Source organism: Rhopalosiphum maidis, chromosome 2 (assembly GCF_003676215.2).
Source record: "Rhopalosiphum maidis isolate BTI-1 chromosome 2, ASM367621v3, whole genome shotgun sequence".
NCBI lineage: Eukaryota > Metazoa > Arthropoda > Insecta > Hemiptera > Aphididae > Rhopalosiphum > Rhopalosiphum maidis.
The window spans coordinates 73,657,906-73,669,244 of record NC_040878.1 but is presented as its reverse complement, the minus strand read 5'-3'; the positions used below and the strand labels follow the sequence as shown (position 1 = coordinate 73,669,244).

General features: G+C 27.1%; 1 pseudogene; it reads left to right on the top strand.

The window, feature by feature from the left end:
• Positions 1–6,385, top strand: LOC113552590 (annotated as a pseudogene).
• Positions 6,386–11,339: the final 4,954 nt, after the last annotated feature.

The following is an 11,339-nucleotide window of genomic DNA, read 5'->3' as shown; positions in this document are numbered from 1 at the left end:
ATGGCCGCTTCGGGTATTTTCATGCCGTCGTCACAATATAGTAAAATGAACGTTCGAGGACATTACATTCTTAATCCAATTACGCTGCATACGTACAATGTACCGTATTGTCCGATGAGGATGCATAACAAATGTATTCTAGACACAAGAATTCGTCGATACGGAAGTTGAAAGTGACAGTGCGAACCTCTGGGCGAAGATATAACCGATCTTTTTTTTTATAGGCTACATATTCCTATACTTGCCCATATTATTATTGTATATGTATTAAAAATAACATTATAACAACACAAGTAATAATAAATGGACATGTCGTGTTGTTTTTATGAACAATCTAATAATCGTTACGAAGGACATTATTTACACCGAAAGTACATAATTTTTTTTTTTTACTCAATAACCGTGATGCATGTTCCAGAGAAAGACATTATCTATTATGGTGTATTCATAAATTAATCATATTATTATATGTATGTACTTAAAGTCAATAACAATTGAAATAGGTTCCACGAGTTTATTCGACGTTATAGTATATACAACAAGCACTAAAAAGTTGCTTGTCTTTTAATTATTACTAAGACCAGAGGCGACAAAATATTCTAAAGCATAATTAATATCCTTCACTACACTTCCGCGACGTTAATATAGATGGAAATGGGCCCAGTTAAGTTAGTTCTAAGAATCTAAACCTCCAAACAATGTCTATGATCCTTGGCTTTGATGGGTAGGAATATTGTGGCTGAACCTCCCTTAGACTTAATGGCAGAGTTTTCAAGTAGACTATACCAATCCCTACCCTAAGTACCCTCTTTCATTTATAGAAATGCGCACGAACGGTCCAATACGAAGGGTATATGCTACATCTAGGCTCTTCGTTATTAAACCCCAAAAACTTTAGAAAATTCAATAGTGCAATTTTCATAATTACTGCATGCATATAAGTTCCAATATTGAAATAAAGAAATATAATTTAAAAGTCTACTAACATATTATAAATTAATAAACCTCAAATAAAAAAAATTAGGCAAGTACCTACATAATTTATATCTTTTTTATGTAACATGCTCCCGTGTGCAAAATCATACACATTGTTGGTGCCGGAAACTGGTGATGTATAATTATTTAAATTCTTTGTTGTCATTTTTTGTAAAGTACGTTATTTCCTCATACACGATTACAGACAATGTTCTCTCGAGCATATCACAAAAATAAATATACGCATATTTTGTACTTATAATTTTACATTCTACATGACATTTAGTAAAAATAATATATTTTAAAACAATTAGTTAATGACGAAAAAAAGCTAATTTAGAATATGAACTTCTCTTTTATATTAATATCAGGCCATTTAAATAAATCAGTATACATTTAAGTAAATAAATCCCATACATTTTGAAAAAAAAAATGTTTTATGCATAAAACAATTTTAAATTATATGTTTAAAAAAACATTGAAATACATACACTTGGTCTTTATTCGTCTTGATTAACTTCTACTGAGTGATTCTATTAACAGTTAACAACCATTATCTCGGAATGTATTAAAGTTTTCAAAAATATATTTTTACGTAATTGAAGTGATTACAAAACAATATTTATGTAAAAAGTTAAATTATTTACTTTTTTTATCGTTATCATTTTAAACATTTTCACTTTGGTTAATGACTACATGAAATTTCAATTTTACATTCCAAAGCAGAATATTTTTCTGTAGATTTCAAACAAATACTTAATATGTTGTTACTATTTTAAGTTTAGATAAACAGAGTAGTTGACAAACATTTTTTGGGATAACTTTTATAACACAACTCCTCTATTTTAAACTTTAAATACTAATAAATTATAAAATATGAACACATATTTTAATTCCATATGTTAGATCAGAATATTTATCTGAGAATTTAAATTTATAAAAATAAAATTTCGAACGGGAAATTAATTAGTTATGTCTCATATCCAATTAACCACTTGTTGGTATTTAATTATTTTAAATATTATTTAAAATATTCTGTCCGATATTTTTAATTAAAAATATATTCTGCTGTTATTCAAAAAAATTAAAACTTAAACAACTTTAAGTATATAACGTTAAAAATAGTTTCTAAAATCTACATAAAATAGCTTTTTTCCAGTAATAATTTCAAATAATGTAAATAAAATATTTTTAACAACTTTAATAATTTTAACGATATATATATATATATATATATATATATATAAGGTACTGTTAACAGAATCATCTTGTAATCTGTATAAATTTTATGTATTTTTAATAAATCACCTGGAAATTTTTCTTTTCTTTTCGTACATGTATTACTAAATACTAACTTATCCTTCGCTCTGCTGTAAAAACAATTATTTTATTTTATTTTATTCTAATACCAACATATTCTAACCTAATCATTATAATCTAACTTTTTAGAATTAATTTAAAAATGTATTTCTATTGTTCATGACATTTCCCTGTTATATCAATCATATTATTAATACTTCATTACAATTAATTTATTCGTGGTAAAAGTTATTTTAAGTATTTTTAATTAAAGTTTAATTTAGCCTAAAAACTTAGATTTCATTATAGTTGCTTGTCACCAACGATACAAAACTTTTAACAAAAGTTTCAAGATATGTTATTATTTAAGGACTTAAAAATTAATATTATAACTGTAGTTCACAATTTATAACCTAGCCTATAACTTACTTATTTAATTGTTATTACAAATTGTATTCACCAAATAAAACTGTACAAATTATGAAAAGTTTACTTAGTGCCTGCCATATTACCACCTTAATAGATATTTGATGGGTATTATACAAATATCTGCTAGTATATACACTAAACAATAAATGTCTTAATTTCTATTAGTATAGAAGCATAAGGCATATAATTAAATTTTATTATTTTAAGATATTGCAAATAGTCAAAAAAAAGTTCTTTCATAAATGGAAGTTATCTATATGTGTGTTATGTGTATATATATATTAATATCTAGTACAAAGTTTTATAATATAAATATGACCTTAATCCATAATACTAATTGTATGTTACTGATAATGAATATATTAAGAAAAAAGAGAATGTCATTTATAACACTAGTATTTTTCTTACACTTCACAAAATAGTTCAACTAATTATATAACCTCTTTAAAATACATATTTAAAAGTATATTTCATTCTATTTGAAATCAAATTTAAAAAAAATTATTAAATCAACCTAATAAAACAAAATGTATGTGGGTACCTTATTCATTCAACGTTCATAAACTTAAATAATAATAAATATTAGACGATTATATTTTTAATTACCTTCCATTAAGATAAATTATATATAATTTATTGTCAGTTATTATATTTTCTACATGATTATAGTAATTTAATTAATATGTTATTAATTATACATACATAATATTATTGTAATCACCCAATGATAATAATAGTAAAAAAAAATGTTCTATATCACAATATTATTATCATAATATAGTATTCCATATTTTGTCAGATTAAGACTTACCTATTTTAATATTTCAAACAATTTTGTAGTAAACTATAGCCTATAGATAATAGTTAAGGAATAATATTCCAAGGTATTGAGAATTGCGTCGTAATTGAGCCAAAAATATTTTATTCGTAAATTAATGATAAGTACGTAAATTACTAATAATATTAACGGGCAATGTAAAATTATTGTCATAAAAGAAAAAGCTTCTATTAACGTATAGTGATGTAAAGAAAAACAAACCGGAACCAAGACCTATTCAGTATTAATATCTCGATTTCGGTTAAATTACATAGAATATAGATGTTATACAAGCACGCAATTAACACAACCATTAACGTCACGACGGTAATTGATATTTATAAACGGATGATAGAATTTAACTGGTAGAATATCGAATATACCGTCAGTGTACACATGTGCAGACTGATAGAAGTACTAAAATCAAGCAAACCAATATGATAATTAAATCTATCTTCATACAAATTGTAAGTATATTTTAATCAAAATCGATACTCTAAAATAAAAATATATTTTTTTGTAGTAGCATACTTATAAGTTTATTAGCGCTATAGGTAGTTAAATTTTTCTAATTACTATATTATTATTATTTATAAACATGAATTATCTAAAGCGTGTTATATTTTATTTCGATTATTGGTTGTTTGAAAACTAAAAAAACTAAATAACAATAAATATCTTCTTTTACGCTTTTTTTATTTATATATACGTATTAAACGAAATTGCTCACAAAGTTTCTAAATAAATAAGTTTTTTATTTGCATGAAATGCCAACACTTTTTCTCCTGAAACGGCTGAAACTCAATTATCGGCTATTCATTTTTGAATTCTAATGTTTCCTCAAAAACATTTAAATACATAAAGTAGGAAATTACTTTTTTATTCGACTATTCATTATTTTACTGAGAAAACACCATATTCAAATCCATAAACGGGCACTAATCATAAATAGGTACAAAAAAAATGTTTAACGTGAATATATATATACACACTGCGAGGTAATATTTTTATACCCACCATTTAAAAATAAACAGATCTAACTAACTATGGTGTCTGGGTATATATGTTATAAATTTACGACTGTTTGTTAGACGTATTTTTAATAATGATAACTAAATATGAAATATATGAACTGATAAAGTTCTGAGTCTCTCTAAGTACGAATCAAACCGACATTTATACAGGTTAATACAACACGAACATGCTTGTATTTAATTAAAACGCGGACGAAACAGAAATAAATTCCACTGACATTCAGTGATTTTCACGAGTGTTTTCATGTAATATAGTTTACTCCTCGATCGAATACTATTTCCTAATCCTAATATATACTACGTTTATATTCATATAAATAAAGCATCGTGTAATATGTGAAGAGATGCAGTTTGGTTGTGAGCTTAGCTTCGTCAAAAGTTGTAGAATCTATATGAAATTGTCAAGTAGTTTAACCACCCACTAGAATACGATATATAATAAAAGCGTTTGTAGATGTAGATGTCCTACTTCTCGCACTCTTTTTCTAAGTTTTAAGTTTTCCTTAAAATGTCATCTATGATGGTGTTGTATGGGCGTGCACAAACACCATTCCTATTCCATTTATGGTAAACTTAAATAATATTGAAAATTTAGTATTTGGCTAGGTAAAAACAACGATATGATTTCATTTATTATCTGACATTGGGGTGAGTTTTAGATTCACAAGCCTTACTAAATTTGTACCATACGACGACCGCTCGGCACTCTCGAATTAATACATTGTATGGTAACAATGTATAGCTGATCGATTTGAACATATTATTATATTTTAAGGAGTAATACCTCTTCAATGTATAAAAACTGTGCGATTGTATATTATATATATATTAAATTATACATTTTTTATTTAATTTCACGTACAGATGTTTTGGTGGTCGCTATCGACAATGGTCGGCTGTATCCCGGTGGAGGAACCAAGTGAACGACGGATAACTATAGACAGCGTTCCGCTCCCTGACATTCCAATGGCCAGCGAAGAGAGCGTTCACATGCTAACGGCCGTCCGATTCCCACCACCAGCGCTGTTCTTCGCAAATCCTGACAAGAAATGGTCACTGGACGATTTCGAAAAATCTGATCAGGCCACCACATACTCGGTCACTGACGATATGTCAGAAACGCAGGACCAACAAGACTCATACCCACAACAGACCTAGCCACCACCCTCGAACCAGAAACGCAAACAGAAGTCGAGACGACCACCATAGGGGCCGCAGTCCGGTCGAATTAGTAAATAGACTACAACAAACGGCCAGTGACGGACACGTGGAAAGTTTGCGGCCGACTGGTGACGGACATGCGGAAAGTCATCAGCCTATCGGTGACGGACTCGTGGAAAGTTTGCGGCCGACTGGTGACGGACATGCGGAAAGTCATCAGCATACCAGTGACGGACTCGTGGAAAGTTTTGCGTCCGACTGGTGACGGACATACAGAAAGTCATCAGCCTACCGGTGATAAACTCGTGGAAAGTCTGCAACCCGCCCGCGACCGACTATCGAGCAGTCGGCCGACCACCGTTGATCGACTCATCGTCACGTCAAAACAGCAACAGCTACCGGTGCATAATGCGAAACAACGGCCGGCAGACCGTTGGTCGGAAAAGCGATGGACGACCTCCCGAGACCGATTACGACGCCCTGTCGCATCAGAAAACGACCGATCGCCAATCCGGACCATCGTTTTAACCAGCCGACCGCTTCCGGTGCCCGGCGCCGATGTCCGATTTCCCGACGTCGAGTACGCGGTGGCTCGTCTTGGCGAGCGGAAGAACTTGCATGATTTCCACCGACAATAGTACACATACAGTAATAATATTAAATTTGCAAACCCGATTACCACACAATCGTATTGTAAGAGCTAACCACAGACTTTGCTGCAGGCCGACTTGAGTTACGCGTTACTGCAATAATATTGTGCAGTGAGTTGGTAATTCGATGTATGTTTATTGTTTTTAAATTAATAATAATAATAATAATAATAACCACCACGATGTCCATATCGTTACGATGATATGACAATTTATTGTTAATTAGTAATCATTATAATCATTATAATATATAATATATTATACAATATAACCTATTAGAAATAAATAAGTAAAATAAAATACTTATTATATAACTTAATTTGTTTTTTTCACTGATACTTTGATTTGTGGTTAGGCATAAATTGATACACTCAGAATACCTATTTGTACGTGTGTACCTATACACACACTTCAGAAATCAATAACCGTTCCAAAATTCTAAAAAAAATATATTTTATGTTTTTGCATTTACCATCAAAACAATATATTTTAATAGTTAATAAAGTTTAGTAAACATTGACATGAATAATTATAATTAATCAATTAAAATAGATTTTTAGATATTATGATCTATATTCATTTTTGAAATGTATTTGTAAAGAATTCATTTACATTAAAAAAAAAGTTTACTGTGATGTATTATAATTAGTAAGAAAATAAAAATTATAGAATTATAATATTTTACATTAAAATCCCCATTTATTACATTATCTTTTTTATAAAATATTAATGTTACTATTCAGTAAAAAATAATCCTTATTGTTCGATGATAAAATAAACACACTAAAATAACAAAAAATCAAGATTCTTATAATACATAAATAATTTGCACAATTTAAATACTAAAATCTTAAATAATTAACAATTCAATGCCTAAAACTTCATAAGTCTAGATAGAGTCTATAATATCTATATAAATTAACAACTAATCGAATAAATTTTATTAGATCAATAATATTGCAATAATAGTTACTTAAACATTTCATACGCTTTTGACTTTAGGATTATTGATGCTCATTTCGGCTCTAGTTCAATTACTGACTCTTTATAATGTTACTCGTTGCTAATAATTTTATATAAATTGATTATTACTTAAGAATTTAATTTCATACAAATGTAAATTTTTCTATGTATTATTATATAATATTATATTTAGAACAATAATAGCCTTCAAATAAACACGTTCATACATATTGCAATCCTATATATAAATTGCCTATTCTGTCCCCGTGAATATACGTACATTCGAATTATCATTAATAACCTTAACATAATATTTTTATATCGTTACTGATTTCAATACTATATAATGCAATATTGTATTATATTGAAATATAAATATTTTCGAATATATTTTTAATTTATAAATCCTAATCTATTTTATCGATGAAATCATAAAAAGTGCTACCTACTTAATATATTTATGCATATAATTATGCATGCAATTTATTATTACCATCTGTTCTTACCACTTATAATATTCTCATAGAAAAAAAAATAATTAATTTAATATTACAATAAAGATTTGAACTTATAAAAATATCATTGTATAAAAAAATTATTGTTTACAAGCTTTTAGCAATCAATATTATATTTTAATTAATATTATCATAACATTACTTAGAAATGATTTTATATTTTTTTTTTAAACTACAAAATTTAAATAACGGATTATCTGTATCTCGATTATGTATCATAACTTTTGATTGTCAACATTATGGAAACAATTTTTAACATTATTTGTCACATTTTATGTGTTCTTATTTAAAATATTTTGTTTACGACTGAATACTATTTCTACTAATACAATGAGTCATACACTATATTTATTAATACAGAAACACGAGTATTTGTCAAGAAATACGCTTCTGTTATAAAAAAAAAAAAACGATAAATCAAAAAAAATATATATATATAGTCCGGTTCAATTTTGAGTGATAGATTGAAATTAATTCTGAAACTCCTTGGCGATGATGGTCGGCACTCATTATCACGTATGTCATTGCAAAACGACATAATATGCGTATGATTTATTGGAATTATCACATTCCTGGATATTAATTATTATTATTATTTAATCGCATAACTCGTATTTTCGAATTCCCCACTGGCTGGTCGTCAATTATTAGACATCGCGGACGTGGGAATCAGAATAATTTCGACGAAAATCTAACGAGAGAATGGCTTTCATTACCAGCCCACTCTAAATCGAAAACAAACATAAACCGTATAATATCAATTAAGAGACCCTTCAGCTATTAATACAACCAACGACTCGGTCGTGTCCCTGTAAAAAAATAATAATAATAAACTCCATCGTCATAGATGATAAGGGTAGATAACGTCTGTCCCCATTACCACTTACCAGTCATTGTCATAATACTGTCGGAAAAAAAATTAACTTTTTCTAAAGCCAACTATTGCCGAAATTGACGATAACAGATCCTGTCAAAAATGTCAACAGTGAGATTTTTTTTCACTTCAATATTAACGCATAAATGAAAACACGACCAAGCGATTCAAAAGTGTAAATTTCGCTTTAATTTAACACGGCCCGGTGTTGCAAAACTTTAACCATAATCTAATTTTCAACGAACGGCATTACCAGCCTAAACGCTAACGACCGACAAAAATCAACTATTGCTATAGAATTCTCATAATAGGTTAGTATACAATTAACAAAACCACGACGGAAACATCGTCGTTTTAATAGTAAGATACATTTCAATGACTTTTAAATTTTGAAATAAAATAAATTGGTTATGAAATACATAGGTACAATAGTTCTTTTTTTTTTGTTCTTTATAGCTGAATGTCATGAATACCTTAAGATTTTTGTTTTTAATTATTTCACCGGATGAATCGAATATTATGTTATTGACAGGCATATGTATATTAATTAAATTTCATATAATTTTTCACATTAAATATGCACCCTTTTAAAAGTGGGTGATTTTAATTTCAATATATTTACCCTCGTCAAAAACATTAATAACACCAAGTTTTCTTACATTTTTTTCTTATGTTTTCACTTATTTATTAATCATAACTATTTAAACATTAATTCAAAAAACATACTAATATAGCATCCACTAAATTGCTTTTCAAAACAAAATCCATTAACGGTAAAATCATTTTTTAACTTTTAACGGTCAATTAAAATTAATATATACTTTTGTTAGTTATAATATCATAAAAAATAAATAATAAGTACTTAGTGGCTAACCACTGTAGTTATACAGTAAATTCCGATTGAACCTCGTCATTTAGTAAATCACTGTAATAGATGTGTTAAATTTGAATCTGATAATAAATCATTATATCGATATTATACGAAAAACGATTCTAAGCAAAAACGGTCTGTCATTGTATATTAAATATGACTTTTAATAGTTTATTATTTAATTGATATTACCGTAATTTATTTTTCAATTATTAATATAAGATGCCTAACAGGCTGCTTGACTCTTGTGCTTCCTAAACGGCTCCCATTTTACAAAAACGTAATTCTTCAAACAGAAAAAAAAATTAATAAAATCATTAATCTTCATTTAAATAAAAAATTTTAAGCAAATTTTAACTTTCAAATATATATAAAAAAAATTAAGCTTATAATATTTTTTTAGATTTCAGTAAAAAATGCTTATAAAATGCATTATTTTGCTTTTTTGAAGTTGAATATTCTATACATTTCTAACTACATAATAGCTTTAAAATTTTCGTAATTTTGACGATTGTGATTTGATTGTGTATTTTCCTATTTTTAAAGTGGACACAAAAAAATCAAATGTTTAAAATTAGAGGAGTCACTAATATCCGAATTTCAATACTATTCAAATAATGCGGGTACCCGAATCCGAATCATAAAATCCGAATTATCCGAATAATCCGGATATTTTAAACTTATTGCTAAATTATTTAAAATTTAAATATTTATTATTCAATTTATAGGTTTAAACTGTGTTTTATTTAAGTAGGTAAGACTTGAAATTATACATTTTACATAATTTTAAATCTTCCCTTTATAATTATGAGATATGTGAAATTTAATTATTCAGATAATTAAGATTTTAAATCTTGGGTTCAGATATCCGGATTTTTGACATCATATATCCATAACAACATACAATGAGCCAAAATATTTTGAAAATTAATTTGTATCTAGTAATTGCTAATTAATATTTGGTGAAAATTGCATGTGTTTACATTTATTTTGAATTACAAAAAAAAAAATCAATTTTGATTAAAAGTTCTAAAAATAAGAACACGTAAGAAATACTATAAGTTACTATATAGTATATTGTATAAATCGTACGAGTAGATAAGTACACCTATTTAATTTTTTATATTTTTATTTTAAATAGTGTTAAAAAACAATGTTTTAAAATAACAACTTCAGTACGTGTATTTAATCCTTAGAAATTATATTAATATTTTAATATTGTAAATATCAATAATGAATATACAAATTTAATACTACTGAAGTACGGCAATAATTTAATATAACAATTTATATTTAAATAAGATAATTCCAATAAAATCGAAAACAATAATTATTGTTTATGTATCCACAATGTTTAATTCAAAATATGATGTACCTATGTTAAAATAACTAATAATTGTACTCAGGAAAGATTTGCCATATTTTTATTTTCATCATTCAATTTTTTATTTGTATTATTTTCTCATTATGATTTTAATTCCGCTTGTTGTTCATCCTTGTAATTCTAGCGCTATCTAACGGCTTATGATACATACTAAGCTCGTTGAACTCCTTAATAATCAATATTCAATACAAAATATTATATTGGCATTCCTATAAATTATAGCTTATAAATAAACCGACATATAATTACAATTTTTATTTACATTATAAAATAAATCAGGGTATACGATTATATTTTCATGCATTATTATAAACTCAATTATACATTATTTGCGTTTTTTGCTTTTTCAAGAGCTTAAACCGATGCA